Source organism: Arachis stenosperma, chromosome 9 (genome assembly GCF_014773155.1).
Source record: "Arachis stenosperma cultivar V10309 chromosome 9, arast.V10309.gnm1.PFL2, whole genome shotgun sequence".
Lineage (NCBI taxonomy): Eukaryota > Viridiplantae > Streptophyta > Magnoliopsida > Fabales > Fabaceae > Arachis > Arachis stenosperma.
In genome coordinates, this window is record NC_080385.1 from 24440627 (window position 1) to 24456116 (window position 15490).

Genomic DNA, 15490 nt, shown 5'->3' on the forward strand with positions numbered 1-15490 from the left:
ATTACCACAATTCACAAAACCGCCATATAACCATTTTTACCCATTTCACACAAATGGCTAAATTACAAACACATTAACATGTCATACATCATTCCTCATCCCAATTTCTAACAATATTATTCCCAATCAATCATCATTATACATAATCAATATCATACTCACTATCACATGGTTTCACCCACAAATCAACCTTAATCATTTCTCAAGCATATATCACAACATACATATCTCTCATGCATCATCATACCATCAAGGCATCAATAATCATGATCACATATATGACCACATAACATACCTCAACCAAAACCAAACATACCTCATCTATACAATTTCACCCAAAATTACCAAATTCCACACTTCAACTCCTCAAACCTTATTATTCAATAACCAACCCAATCATTCACATATTCATTATCTGAAATTCATCCAATCACTTGTGTCATCATACAATGCACACATCAACTTACCTTCCTTACCTCTTTTCGGCCTCCGGCCCAAAATTTATGGCCTCTGGCCCAATTTCACAATTTAAATGCATAAACCACAAATCAATACTCATTACCCAATAAATCAAATTTTCAATACACCAAGCATACAAGGCCACACAATTCTCAACCCAATCATTAATTCACATTACATACCAACTATGCATATTAGCACCAACCATTTACACAATCCAAACTTAATCCTATGGCATCTAGCCTAGGAATTCTCATCACACCACACGGTACTTAAATGAAACTTAAACCGTACCTCTTGTAGCCAAATCAATTGAGCCTCTTCTTTAGAAGTCTCTACCAATCTTAGTCCCAAGCCTCACCAAAGCTCCTCAAGCAACACCAATCTCCCAATTGTGCACCAAGATCATCAAATACACTAACATAACCAATATCACATACATACATCAACCTAGGGCTCATAAAAATGACAAATCACAAGGGTTTGAGCACTTCTTACCTCAGCCCATATGAAGTAGGGATAGAACCCACTTCGAATCCATGTTGGAGTATCTCTAAACACTCAAAATCACAAGATTTCAACACTAACTACCAAAAAACGTGTAACAGTAGAGAATTTCGAAAACTGGGCTGATATGAATGAAATACTCACCACAAAACTTAGATAGAATTGTAGAGGATGAGAAGAGCGACGCGTGGCCGCAAACGGCTCGTCAATCGGAGCTCCGTAGCTCAAGTTATGGTGGTTTGAAGATCAAAGAGAGTTAGGTTTTCTCTCTTCTCTTCTCTCTTCCCAATTTCAGCGCCCAACACCCCTTCTTTAGGGCAAAATGAGCTGAAATGCTCATAACTAATGTTTATATATGTTGGGTCTTGGGCCCACTTAGGCCCGGTTCACTTATTTTTGTCCGTTGGCCCAATTTTGGACCAAAACCTTTAAGATTAGCGCTCTAAATCGCACTTCAAATATTTCTACCTCCTCTAATTATAATTCCTCATTTCTTAATCTTATTTACTCATAATCAATTTTCTCAGCTGTAGTACCAGACAAATCTCAACCGGTACTTCCAGTCAAAATTTCACTGCGCGCTTTTACGCAGAAAACTATATTTTCCGACTCGGAAAAATTCGCTGAATCCAAATATCATATTTAAATCATCAAATTTCAATTGTCAAATCTTCCAACCATATTCGCTCCTACTTAACTTATTATTTAATTAATTTCGGTTAGACCGGGTATTACATTCTACCCCCCTAACAGAAATTTTCGTCCTCGAAAATTCTATCCATCACTACAAGTACGCGAGCATAGTCTGCCTTTATATCAAACGCATAACAGTTCCAAGGTCTTTTTTACTCTGGGCGCTTCCGTTGCCGTGCTCTGATTTCTCTATCCCTGAAGGTCTCGGTCGTTCGTTCAACGCCGACCAATAGCCTCGTCCCTTACTTTTACCGTCTCATCAACTCACACCTTATTAAATCTCGAATCATGTCATCAATAAGATTGCCATCATCGTTAATCATAGCCATTATCCCACATCACTATAATCAATCAACGATCATCACCACACCTTAATCATACTCCATCACTATCCTCTCTCTCTCTCTCTCTGCCAAGACAATTCCTCTAATCACAGTTCAACTCCAAGCATAATCTCCAAACTTACTTTCTTATTTTCAAACCCTCAAATTTCTTCATGACTTGCTGATATAAAGTCTCTGGCTTATCAATCAAAAACCCCTTTCATTTCTAGAAATCAAATGAGTTTGGAATAGCAAGTTAACGAAATCATAAGAGTTCGCATTTCCTTCAATAATCTATAAAAGCATTTGAAACACATCTCTTTTGTTAAAATTACTCATATCAAAAATCATCTTCAAAACCAAAACCAACACTCTTTCAAATTCTTGGGGAAAAATTTTCAACAGTACCTCTCCAAAAATTGGAGTTTACCACCTGTCACGGGTTCCCTCAAACCAATCTCAGTACCGCATCAACATTTCGATTTAATGGTTTTCACATTCGTCTTTTAAAACCAATCATTATAAATCTCAAACTAAAACCAAGGTCACTATGACCAAACATCACAGTACTCATCTCTCAACACCACAACTTGCACTCTCTTATCATCTAAATCCAATTGTGCATTAATGATAATTTCCTCATCTGCTTTAGAACCATCAAAGCTCACAGCCGCAATCATTTCCAACTATTTGGGGATCATTACTTGCAGTAACCCGCTTAACCCTTCTAGTATTCAAACATAAGATACTATAGTAAACTTTTACAGCTCTTATCCGTAGCTATCCTGTGTTATTGCTTCCACAAGTTTCCATTGCTTTATTCTGATCTCTCGTCTAGTACGAGCTCTATCACTTATTTTCTCAAGTACTCAACCACAACTTAGCATGACTGGCATTCACTAGATTTCTATCTATGATAGCCAAAACCACATACCAACTTAATCGTACTTTTAGCACGTTGTTACCAATCTTTCGCTTACCAATTCCCAAACCGTCGGATCTAACGGTACCCCCCGTTGTTATAATGAACACACGACCTTGTTGTTGGCTCTTGGTAGTATTTCGGTTGACCTTCTTAGGACGTTTCTAGGACACATGTCTAACTCCTCTACAACCATGGCAAAGTCCTAATCTACCTCGACACGGAGTTCCCGAATGATGGCTTTGACATCGCCCACCAGTCATTCCACTCTGAGGTTGCTTTCCGTTAAAGGCCTACCTAATCATTTATGCTCACCAAACCTTCTATTAAGATAACTTAGGGTTATCTAGAACAGATCATAATTTTTCATTCGACCATGTATTATGAGTGAATACCAGTCTTCAGCATTATCTAAGGTGGTAAAGAATTAAGTTATCAGTTTTCTTATTACCTCAGGTACGAAAATCGGACCTGGCAGTCTCCCGATCCTTCCGGTGTGGGCAATCTTTGACCAAATCTCCTAGCTTTCCGAAATTGTAACACAAACCCGAACCATAACGACACGGTCTATTTGGGTGATGACCTCCACATCTCTGACAGCTCAAAACATCCGAAACAGCCACTATTTATTTTTCCCTACCTTTTCCTTGGGAATTCTTATTCGTCGCAAGGTCATTCCGCCTTTGGGGAAAACATTGTGGGTATCCTCTTCTCTTAAACTCTTGACCCCTTGTTGGGTACTCTTGATTGTGCTCCCTGCGGTGGGACTCCCGATGGTCATTCTTCGCCTCAACAGCCTTCCTCACACATTCTTCAGCAATACGGCTCTTGTTCACAAGTTCAGAGAAGACCCTAATCTCCATCGGTCCAACGGAGCTCAGGATTTCACTTCGAAGTCCTCCCTCATACTTAATACACTTCCATTCCTCGAAGTCTCCTGGGGTTCCTTGACACATACGAGAAAACCTGAATAACTCCTCAAATTTATCCGTATACTCAGATACGGACATTGTACCCTGCTTCAGTTGCAGTAATTCAAGTTCCTTGACCGTTCTAGAAGAACTCGGGAAGTACTTCTTATAAAATTTCACTTGGAAGGCACCCCAGGTGATAGGATCATTCCCCTGCTGCAGGAGACGTCGAGCCCCTTGCCACCAATGCGATGCTTCCCCCGTGAGCAGATAGGTAGCAAATTCAACACACTGCTCTTCAGGCACCAACTGCGCTTGCAGTGCTCGCTCCATGGCCTGAAACTAGGTATCAGCTTCAGTCGGATTAGTGGTTCCCTTGAACTTAGGTGGATTAACCTTTAAGAAAGTTGCCAGTGTCATAGGGCCCTGAGCTCCACTTTCGCCATTGCCATTATTGTTTATCTGTTACCCAAGAGCCTCCGCAGTGGCCTGCATAGTAGCAGCCATATTCTCCAATGCTGCCATAAGGTTTACCGAGTTATTCGGGTTGATTTCCGGTTCCTGAGTACTAGTACGATCTCTCCCACGTCCTCGACCGGGTCCACGAGGCGCCATCTGGTTCCTATACACACCAAACAATCGATATCAAGTTGATCAGTCTCAATATCGGAAGTATAGTGCTTCAAAGTACCAAAGGTACACTCATGAACTTCATGCTAGATGTATCGGTTAGATACCCTAACTAGCACAAGCACACACTCAGAGTATGCATTGAAGCATAAGCAGTTCCACCCCTCAAGCTCACGAGGACGAACTGCTCTGATACCATAATGTAACACCCTAATATTCAAATCTTTATGCTCGAGTCATAAGTCAATGATATTACGGTGGTACGACTCTCAGGTGGATTTTTAATATATAAATATAGGTAATTTTCGAAAGGAGTATTAATCGAGAAGCCTGAAAAGAGTAGAAATAAAATCGCGAAGACGTATCACTCACGTTTCGACAACGAAAAGTTAAACTGTTAAGCCGAACGCGATATACGGACAAGGAATAAAGGAGATTAAGAGATAGATAACAGATAGATATTTATAGCATACGTAAATAGCCACTAGTCGCGACCCGCGAAGTTTAGGCCGGCTAGGGTACAGTATGAAGGTAGTGGACAATAGTATATCCTAATCTCCCCCAAAGGAAACATAAGAGCCTCTATAGGCAAGTTCCAAAAGAGTTCAATACATAATATAATCTTTTCAAAGAAAAGGTGGAGAGATTCTAAGCAAAACACAAAGTAGAGAAAATAAATATCTTCGCCGTCTCTCAGGTGAACCACAGCTCACTTCTGAGCACCTGAACCTGTATCTGAAAAACAAGAGATATATACGGAATGAGAACCCCGGGCCCATGGGTTCCCAGTTCGGTAAAAGTGTCAAATAAATACAATGCACTGCAATAAAAACTCACTAAGCATCCTAAACTCCTTTTCGCCCAGTATCCAGCCTAGATTCTCACTAATCCATAAATAGGCATCTGTCGTAAGGGGGATAGTAAATCTAGTTCATATCTCATATGATTCCCAACTCGCTGACTCTCCCACGAATCAGATTCAGAATCATAAACAAAACCATCATCAGTCGTACTATCTCAGCAATTCTATATCAATACATCATACCCTCACCTGGAGCTAGTGAAACCACATCACTGCGTCTATCCAGGGAGCTCAAATCATCTCAGCTAATGATCATCATCATCATGCAATCACATCATCAATTCATCTCATCAAGAACAACCCTCAACCTCCACCGACACCAACATGAGGGGCCTCTCAGTTGTACAAACACAAGTAATACAGGCAAGTAATACACAATTAAGGTACAAGTAGAACAAGTAGCACATAATCAGGTAACATAGCACATATAATGTAGAAATCCAAAACAAATAGGCAAACCCAAACAATTCAAACATATGCAAATGATGAATGCCTGCCCTATGTCTGATGATATCATCTGTCGGTTATTAAGCCAACCCGACGTGTCCGGTAGCTAACCCGGGCACAGTCTCTCTGTTGCGCATTAATATCATTAGAGGAAATATGTGCCCTGTCACCATTAGAGGGTATCTGCGCCCTGTCGCCATTAGAGGGTATCTGCGCCCTGTCGCCATTAGAGGGTATCGGTGCCCTATCACCCTTACAACCAGAGAGAAAACACAAGCATGCTTACATTCAACATTTTTCATCATTATTCATTTATCATATATGCCTTTATACTCAGCCATAATCCATAATGGCTTTGCCGTAACTCGGCAATAACTCAGCCATCCGGCTCACAGTTCAATCCAGAACTAGCCAATTTATCAACATGGCTCCGCCGTATCTGGCAATAACTTAGCCATCCGGCTCATGGTTCAATCAAGAACCAACCATTTATCAATAATTATAGCCCTTCAGCTCATGGCATACACGGTACTTCCACCGCCATCCCATATCTCATATTCATTATCTGAAATTCATCCAATCACTTGTGTCATCATACAATGCACACATCAACTTACCTTCCTTACCTCTTTTCGGCCTCCGGCCCAAAATTTATGGCCTCTGGCCCAATTTCACAATTTAAATGCATAAACCACAAATCAATACTCATTACCCAATACATCAAATTTTCAGTACACCAAGCATACAAGGCCACACAATTCTCAACCTAATCATTAATTCACATTACATACCAACTATGCATATTAGCACCAACCATTTACACAATCCAAACTTAATCCTAGGGCATCTAGCCTAGGAATTCTCATCACACCACACGGTACTTAAATGAAACTTAAACCGTACCTCTTGTAGCCAAATTAATTGAGCCTCTTCTTTATAAGTGATGAGCGGATAATTTGTATACTTTTTGGCATTGTTTTTAGTATGTTTTTGATATGATATAGTTAGTTTTTAGTATATTTTTATTAGTTTTTAATTGAAATTCACTTTTCTGGACTTTACTATGAGTTTGTGTGTTTTTCTGTGATTTCAGGTATTTTCTGGCTGAAATTGAGGGACCTGAGCAAAAATCTGATTCTGAGACTCAAAAGGACTGCAGATGCTGTTGGATTCTGACCTCCCTGCACTCGAAGCGGATTTTCTGGAGCTACAGAAGCCCAATTGGCGCGCTCTCAACGGCGTTGGAAAGTAGACATCCTGGGCTTTCCAGCAATATATAATAGTCCATACTTTGCCCAAGATTTGATGGCCCAAACCGGTGTTCAAAGTCACCTCAAGAAATCCCAGCGTTAAACGCTGGAACTGGCACCCTAATGGGAGTTAAACGCCCAAACTGGCACCAAAGCTGGCGTTTAACTCCAAGAAGAGTCTCTACACGAAATTTCTTCATTGCTCAGCCCAAGCACACACCAAGTGGGCCCGGAAGTGGATTTTTATGTCATTTACTCACTTATGTACTAGTTTTCTATAAGTAGGACCTTTTACTATTGTATTAGAGGAGACTTTGGTAGCTATCTTTGTTTTATGCTATCTTAGACCTTTGGGAGGCTGGCCATTCGGCCATGCCTAGACCCTGTTCTTATGTATTTTCAACGGTGGAGTTTCTACACACCATAGATTAAGGTGTGGAGCTCTGCTGTACCTCGAGTATTAATGCAATTACTATTGTTCTTCCATTCAAATTCCACTTGTTCTTTATCCAAGATATCACTTGTTCTTCAACATGATGAAGGTGATGATTGACGCCCATCACCATTCTCACTCATGAACAAGGTGACTGACAACCATTCTTGTTCTACACGCATCCGAGGCTTAGTGAATATCTCTTGGATTTCTGATTGCATGATGCATGGTTGATCGCCTGACAACCGAGTGCTCGCCTGACAAACGAGCCAGCCATTCCGTGAGATCAGAGTCTTCGTGGTATAGGCAAGAACTGATGGCAGCATTCAAGAGAATCCGGAAGGTCTAACCTTGTCTGTGGTATTCTGAGTAGGATTCAATGATTGAATGACTGTGACGTGCTTCAAACCTGTAACCTACTGGGCGTTAGTGACAGACGCAAAAGAGTTATTCTATTCCGGTAGGGGAGGGAACCAAACCGGTGATTGGCAGCACTGTGACAGAGTGTGTGCATTAGCTTTCACTGCGCGGATGGGAGGTAGCTGCTGACAACAGTGAGACCCTATACGAGCTTGCCATGGAAAGGAGTAAGAAAGGATTGGATGAAGGCTGTAGGAAAGCAGAGAGACGGAAGGGAAGGCATCTTCATACACTTGTCTGAAGCTCATACACCAATGATATACATAAGTATCACTATCTTTATCTTCTATGTTATTTTCGTTCATCACCATATATATCTGAGTTTGCCTGACTAAGATTTACAAGATGACCATAGCTTGCTTCATTACTAACAATCTCCGTGGGATCGACCCTTACTCACGTAAGGTTTATTACTTGGACGACCCAGTGCACTTGCTGGTTAGTTGTGCGAAGTTGTGTAATGCCATGGTATTGAGCGCACCAAGTTTTTGGCGCCGTTGCCGGGGATTGTTCAAGTTTTGAGCAAGCTTTTTGTCCGGTAACATCAGTACCAAAAATCCGGCAACAGCACCAAGTTTTTGGCGCCGTTGCCGGGGATTGTTCTAGTTTTGAGCAAGCCTTTGGTAACATCAGAGCCAAGATCCGGCAACAACATCAAATTTTTGGTGTTATTGCCCGGGATTGTTTAGGCTGGACAACTGACGGTTCATCTTGTTGCTTAGATTAGGTATTTTTTTTTTTCGAAATTCTTGAAGGTGAATTCTAGAGTTTCATGATGATTTGTTGAAATCTGGCTGGCTGAGAAGCCATGTCTAATCTGATTGGACCGAGGTTTCAACTTATCACCACAAGAGCTTGTTGATTTCGTATCAATCTTGCTTTTGGAGCAGTGATTTGCTAAGGCTTGGCTGACCTTTGGTCATGTCTAGTGTTTTGGACCGAAGCTTTCCTTGAAAGCTTGGCTGGCTGTGAAGCCATGTCTAATTCCTGGACCGGAGTCTTAGACTAGCATTGCACTGATTCCTGGAATTCTCATTAAGAATTTTGATACCTTTTTCCACTTAATTTTCGAAAAAATACAAAAAAAAAAAATTTGCAAAATCATAAAAATCCAAAAATATTTCTTGTTTGAGTCTAGTGTCTCATCTTAAGTTTAGTGTCAATTGCATGCATTCATTCATGTGTCTTAAGGATCCTCAAGTAATTCTTGATGATTTTTGTGTTCTAATCTTTGAATTCTATTGACTTGAAGTATTTTGTGTGTCTCATATGCATTCTCATATTGTTAGTGTCAGTAGTACACAAACTGCTAAGTTTGGTGTCTTGCATGCATTGTTATTTGATTCTTGTTGCATTTTGATTATTAAAAATCCAAAAATATTTTTAATTTGTGTCTTTTCAAGTCAATGATACAAGGAATTGAAGATTTAGAACATACTGCAGAGGAATTATACAGAAAAAGCTGAGCATTCAAAAATGCCCAGTGAAGAAGGCAGACTGGCGTTTAAACGCCAGCCAGGGCACCTGGTTGGGCGTTTAACGCCCAAAAAGGTAGCATTTTGGGCGTTAAACGCCAGAATGTATACCATTCTGGGCGTTTAACGCCAGGATGGTGCCAGGGGGAAGATTTTGTTTTCAAAATCAATTTTTTTCAAGTTTTCAAAGTTTTTCAAAACCAAATCTTTTTCAAATCATATCTTTTCAATCAAAATGTTTTCAAAATCAATTTCTTTCCTTTTTCAAAGATACTTACTAACAATTAATGATTTGATTGAACATTTTTTGCCTTTTCTATTAAGGAAGGTTTTATGTTTGAATCATATCTTTTCTTGTTAGGCAAGTCATTAGTTTTTAAAATCAAATCTTTTCAAATTATTTTCAATTCATATCTTTTCAAATTGTTTTCAAATCATATCTTTTAAAATTGTTTTTAAATCATATCTTTTAAAATTGTTTTCAAATCATATCTTTTCAATCATATCTTTTTAAAACCATAACTTTTCAATCAATTTTTTTCAATCACATCTTTTTCAAAATAGTTTTCAATCAAATCTTTTTAATTTCTAATTTCAAATTCTTTTTCAAAAATCACTTGATTTCTTTCTCACTTTGAATTTTCGAAAATTCTCAATCAAATTTTCAAAATGTTTTCAAAATCTTTTGATTGAATTTTCGAAAATTCTCTTACCTCCTTCCCACATCCTTCTATTTATGGAGTACTACTCCTTCTAAATGCACAATTCGAACCTTATCTAATTAAAGTTCGAATTCTCCTTCTCCTTCTTCTTTCTATTTCTCTTTTTCTCTGACATTTCAAGGAATCTCTATACTGTGACATAGAGGATTCCACATTCTCTTTTTCTCTTCTCTTTCTTATGAGCAGAAGCAGAGACAAAGGCATTCTTGTTGAAACTGACCCTGAACCTGAGAGAACCTTGAAGCGAAAGCTAAGAGAGGCCAAAGCACAACTCTCTTTAGAGGACTTGACCGAATTCTTCAAGGAAGAAGACATGGCAGCCGAAAACAACAACAATGCCAACAATGCAAGGAAGGTGCTGGGTGACTTTACTGCACCTACTCCTGATTTCTATGGGAGAAGCATCTCTATCCCTGCCATTGGAGCAAACAACTTTGAGCTAAAGCCTCAATTAGTTTCTCTAATGCAACAGAATTGCAAGTTCCATGGACTTCCAATGGAAGATCCTCATCAGTTTTTAGCTGAATTCTTGCAAATCTGTGACACAGTCAAGACTAATGGGGTTAACCCTGAAGTCTATAGACTGATGCTATTCCCTTTTGCTGTAAGAGACAGAGCTAGAATATGGTTGGATTCTCAACCTAAGGAAAGCCTGGACTCTTGGGAAAAGCTAGTCAATGCCTTCTTGGCAAAGTTCTTTCCACCACAAAGATGGAGTAAGCTTAGAGTGGAAGTCCAAACCTTCAGACAGAAGGATGGAGAATCCCTCTATGAAGCTTGGGAAAGATACAAACAATTAATCAGAAGATGTCCTTCAGACATGCTTTCTGAATGGAGCATCATAGGTATTTTCTATGATGGTCTCTCTGAACTATCCAAGATGTCCTTGGATAGCTCTGCAGGAGGATCTCTTCATCTGAAGAAGACGCCTGCAGAAGCTCAGGAACTGATTGAAATGGTTGCAAATAGCCAATTCATGTACACTTCTGAAAGGAATCCTGTGAACAATGGGACTAATCAGAAGAAAGGAGTTCTTGAGATTGACACTCTGAATGCCATATTGGCTCAGAATAAAATATTGACTCAACAAGTCAATTTGATTTCTCAAAGTCTGTCTGGAATGCAAAATGCACCAAACAGTACTAAGGAAGCTTCATCTGAGGAAGAAGCTTATGATCCTGAGAACCCTTCAATAGAAGAGGTGAATTACCTAGGAGAACCCTATGGAAACACCTACAATTCTTCATGGAGAAATCACCCAAATTTCTCATGGAAGAATCAAGAGAGACCCCAACAAGGTTTCAATAACAATAATGGTGGAAGAAACAGGCCTGGTAACAACAAGCCTTTTCCATCATCTTCTCAGCAACAGACAGAGAGTTCTAAGCAGAGTACTTCTGACTTAGCAACAATGGTCTCTGATCTAATAAAGACCACTCAAAGTTTCATGAATGAAACAAGGTCCTCCATCAGAAATTTGGAAGGACAAGGGGTCAGCTGAGCAAGAAAGTTACTGAACTCCCTCCTAGCACTCTCCCAAGTAATACAGAAGAAAATCCAAAGGGAGAATGCAAGGCCATTAACATGGCCGAATTCTGGGAGGAAAGAAAGGAGGTGGACGCCACTGAGGAAGACCTCAGTGGGCGTGTACCAACCTCCTCTGAGTTCCTCAATGAGGAACAATGGGAATCTGAGGCTCAAATTGAGACCATAGAGATTCCATTGGACTTACTTCTGCCATTCATGAGCTCTGATGAGTATTCCTCCTCTGAAGAGGATGAGTATGTCACTGAAGAGCAAGTTGCTAAATACCTTGGAGCAATCATGAAGCTAAATGACAAGTTATTTGGAAATGAGACTTGGGAAGATGAACCTCCCTTGCTCACCAAAGAACTGGATGACTTGTCTAGGCATAAACTGCCCCAAAAGAGGCAGGATCCTGGAAAGTTTTCTATACCTTGTACCATAGGTACCATGACCTTCAAGAAGGCCTTGTGTGACCTAGGGTCAAGTGTAAACCTCATGCCCCTCTCTGTAATGGAGAAATTAGGGATCCTTGAGGTGCAAGCTGCAAGAATCTCATTGGAGATGGCAGACAATTCAAGAAAACAAGCTCATGGACTTGTAGAGAATGTTTTGGTGAAGATTGAAGACCATTACATCCCTACTGACTTCATAATCCTAGAGACTGGGAAGTGCATGGATGAATCTATCATCCTTGGCAGACCCTTCCTAGCCACAGCAAAGGCTGTGATTGATGTTGATAGAGGAGAGTTGATCATTCAAGTGAATGAAGAATCCTTGGTGTTTAAGGCCCAAGGATATCCCTCTGTCATCATGGAGAGGAAGCATGAAGAGCTTCTCTCAAAACAGAGCCAAGCAGAGCCCCCACAGTCAAACTCTAAGTTTGATGTTGGGAGGCCACAACCAAACTCTAAGTTTGGTGTTGAAACCCCACATTCAAACTCTAAGTTTGGTGTTGGGAGGTTTCAACAAGGTTCTGAGTGTTTCTGAGGCTCCATGGGAGTCCTCTGTCAAGCTAATGACATTAAAGAAGCGCTTGTTGGGAGGCAACCCAATGTTTTATAATTAATTATTTTCTTTTGTTATTTTATCTTTCTTGTAGGTTGATGATCATAAGAAGTCACAAAAATAATGGAAAAAGCAAAAACAGAATGAAAAACAGGAAGAAAAACAGCACACCCTGGAGGAAGAAGCTGCTGGCGTTCAAACGCCAGTAAGCCTTGCTGTTGGGCGTTTAACGCCCAGTCTGGCACCATTCTGGGCGTTTAACGCCAGAAAGGGGCACCAGACTGGCGTTAAACGCCAGTAAAGGGCAAGAACCTGGCGTTAAACGCCAGGAATGGGCACCAGCCCGGCGTTTAACGCCAGAAATGGCTCAAAACGTGATTTTGAGCAACTTTTGGTGCAGGGATGACTTTTCCTTGACACTACAGGATCTGTGGACCCCACAGGACCCTACCATCACTCTCTCTTCTTCCCCCATTCACCAATCACCTCAATACCTCTTCCCCAAAAACCCCTCACCCATCAAATCCCATCTTTCTCTTCACCACTCACATCCATCCTTCATAAAACCCCACCAACCTCACCCTTCAAATTCAAACCACTTTCCCTCCCAAACCCACCCTAATGGCCGAACACACTACCACCTCCCCTCTTCCTCATTTCTTCTTCTTCTACTCCCTTCTTTCTTCTTTTGCTCGAGGACGAGCAAACATTTTAAGTTTGGTGTGGTAAAAGCGTTGCTTTTTCGTTTTTCCATAACCATTTATGGCATCCAAGGCCGGAGAAACCTCTAAAAAGAGGAAAGGGAAGGCAAAAGCTTCCACCTCCGAGTCATGGGAGATGGATAGATTCCTCTCAAGGGTGCATCAAGACCACTTTTATGAAGTTGTGGCCTTGAAGAAGGTGATCCCCGAAGTCCCCTTTTCACTCAAAAGGGGTGAATATCCGGAGATCCGCCATGAGATCCGAAGAAGAGGTTGGGAAGTTCTTACCAACCCCATTCAACAAGTCGGAATCTTGATGGTTCAAGAGTTCCATGCCAATGCATGGATCACAAAGAACCATGACCAAAGTGTGAACCCGAATCCAAAGAATTATCTCACTATGGTTCGGGGGAAATACTTGGATTTTAGTCCGGAGAGTGTGAGGGTGGCGTTCAACTTGCCTATGATGCAAGGAGATGAGCATCCTTACACTAGAAGGGTCAACTTTGATCAAAGGTTGGACCAAGTCCTCACAGTCATATGTGAAGAGGGCGCACAATGGAAGCAAGATTCAAGAGGAAAGCCGGTCCAATTGAGAAGGCATGACCTCAAGCCCGTGGCTAGAGGATGGTTAGAGTTCATACAACGCTCAATCATCCCACTAGCAACCGGTCCGAAGTTACCATAGACCGGGCCATCATGATCCATAGTATCATGATTGGAGAAGAAATAGAGGTTCATGAGGTTATAGCCCAAGAACTCTATAAGGTGGCGGACAAGACCTCCACCTTGGCAAGGTTAGCCTTTCCTCATCTCATTTGTCACCTCTGTTATCCAGTTGGAGTTGACATAGAGGGAGACATTCCCATTGATGAGGACAAGCCCATCACCAAGAAAAGGATGGAGTACACAAGAGACCTCACTCATCATGAGATCCCTGAGATTCCTCAAGGGATGAATTTTCCTCCACAAAACTATTGGGAGCAACTAAACACCTTCCTAGGAGAGTTGAGTTCCAACATGGGACAACTGAGGGTGGAGCACCAAGAACACTCCATCATCCTTCATGAAATTAGAGAAGATCAAAGAATCATGAGGGAGGAGCAACAAAGACAAGGAAGAGACATTGAGGAGCTCAAGCACTCCATAGGATCTTCAAGAGCAAGAAAGAGCCGCCATCACTAAGGTGGACCCGTTCCTTGATTTCCTTGTTCTCTATTCTTCTGTTTTTCGAATTTTTTGTTTGCTTATGTTACCCATGTTTGTGTCTTGTGATCATTAGTGTCTTAGTGTCTATGCCTTAAATTTATGAATGTCCTATGAATCCATCACCTTTCTTTAATAAAAATGTGCTTAATTGAAAAGGAAAGAATTGCATGAATTCTGAATTTTATAACAGTTTAATTATCTTGATGTGGTGGCAACACTTTTGTTCTCTGAATGTATGCTTGAACAGTGCATATGTCTTTTGAATTTGTGGTTCATGAATGTTGGCTCTTGAAAGAATGATGAAAAAGGAGACATGTTACTGAGGATCTGAAAAATCAATAAAATGATTCTTGAAGCAAGAAAAAGCATTTCAAAAAAAAAAAAAAAACGAAAAAGAAAGAAAAAAAGAAAGAATAAGAGTTGTGATCCAAGGCAAATAAGAGTGTGCTTAAGAACCCTGGACACCTCTAATTGGGGACTTTAGCAAAGCTGAGTCACAATCTGAAAAGGTTCACCCAATTATGTGTCTGTGGCATGTATGTATCCGGTGGTAATACTGGAAGACAGAGTGCTTTGGGCCACAGCCAAGACTCAATAAATAGCTATGTTCAAGAATCATCATACTTTACTAAGAGAATCATTAACACTATCTGGATTCTAAGTTCCTAAAGAAGCCAACCATTCTGGATTACAAGGGATAGAGTGAGATGCCAAAACTATTCAGAGACAAAGAGCTAAAAGCCCCGCTCATCTAATTAACACTGATCTTCATAGATGTTTTTGGAGTTCATTGCATATTCTCTTCTTTTTTATCTTATTTGATTTTCAGTTGCTTGAGGACAAGCAACAATTTAAGTTTGGTGTTGTGATGAGCGGATAATTTGTATACTTTTTGGCATTGTTTTTAGTATGTTTTTGATATGATATAGTTAGTTTTTAGTATATTTTTATTAGTTTTTAATTAAAATTTACTTTTCTGGACTTTACTATGAGT

General features: G+C 40.4%; 1 non-coding gene across 1 annotated transcript; it reads right to left on the minus strand.

Annotated features, from left to right (window-relative positions):
- Positions 1–10772: 10772 nt before the first annotated feature.
- Positions 10773–10880, minus strand: LOC130952966 (small nucleolar RNA R71). Its single transcript, XR_009075139.1, has one exon. It is a non-coding gene; the product is annotated as a small nucleolar RNA R71 (small nucleolar RNA).
- Between the last annotated feature and the right edge of the window lie 4610 nt (positions 10881–15490).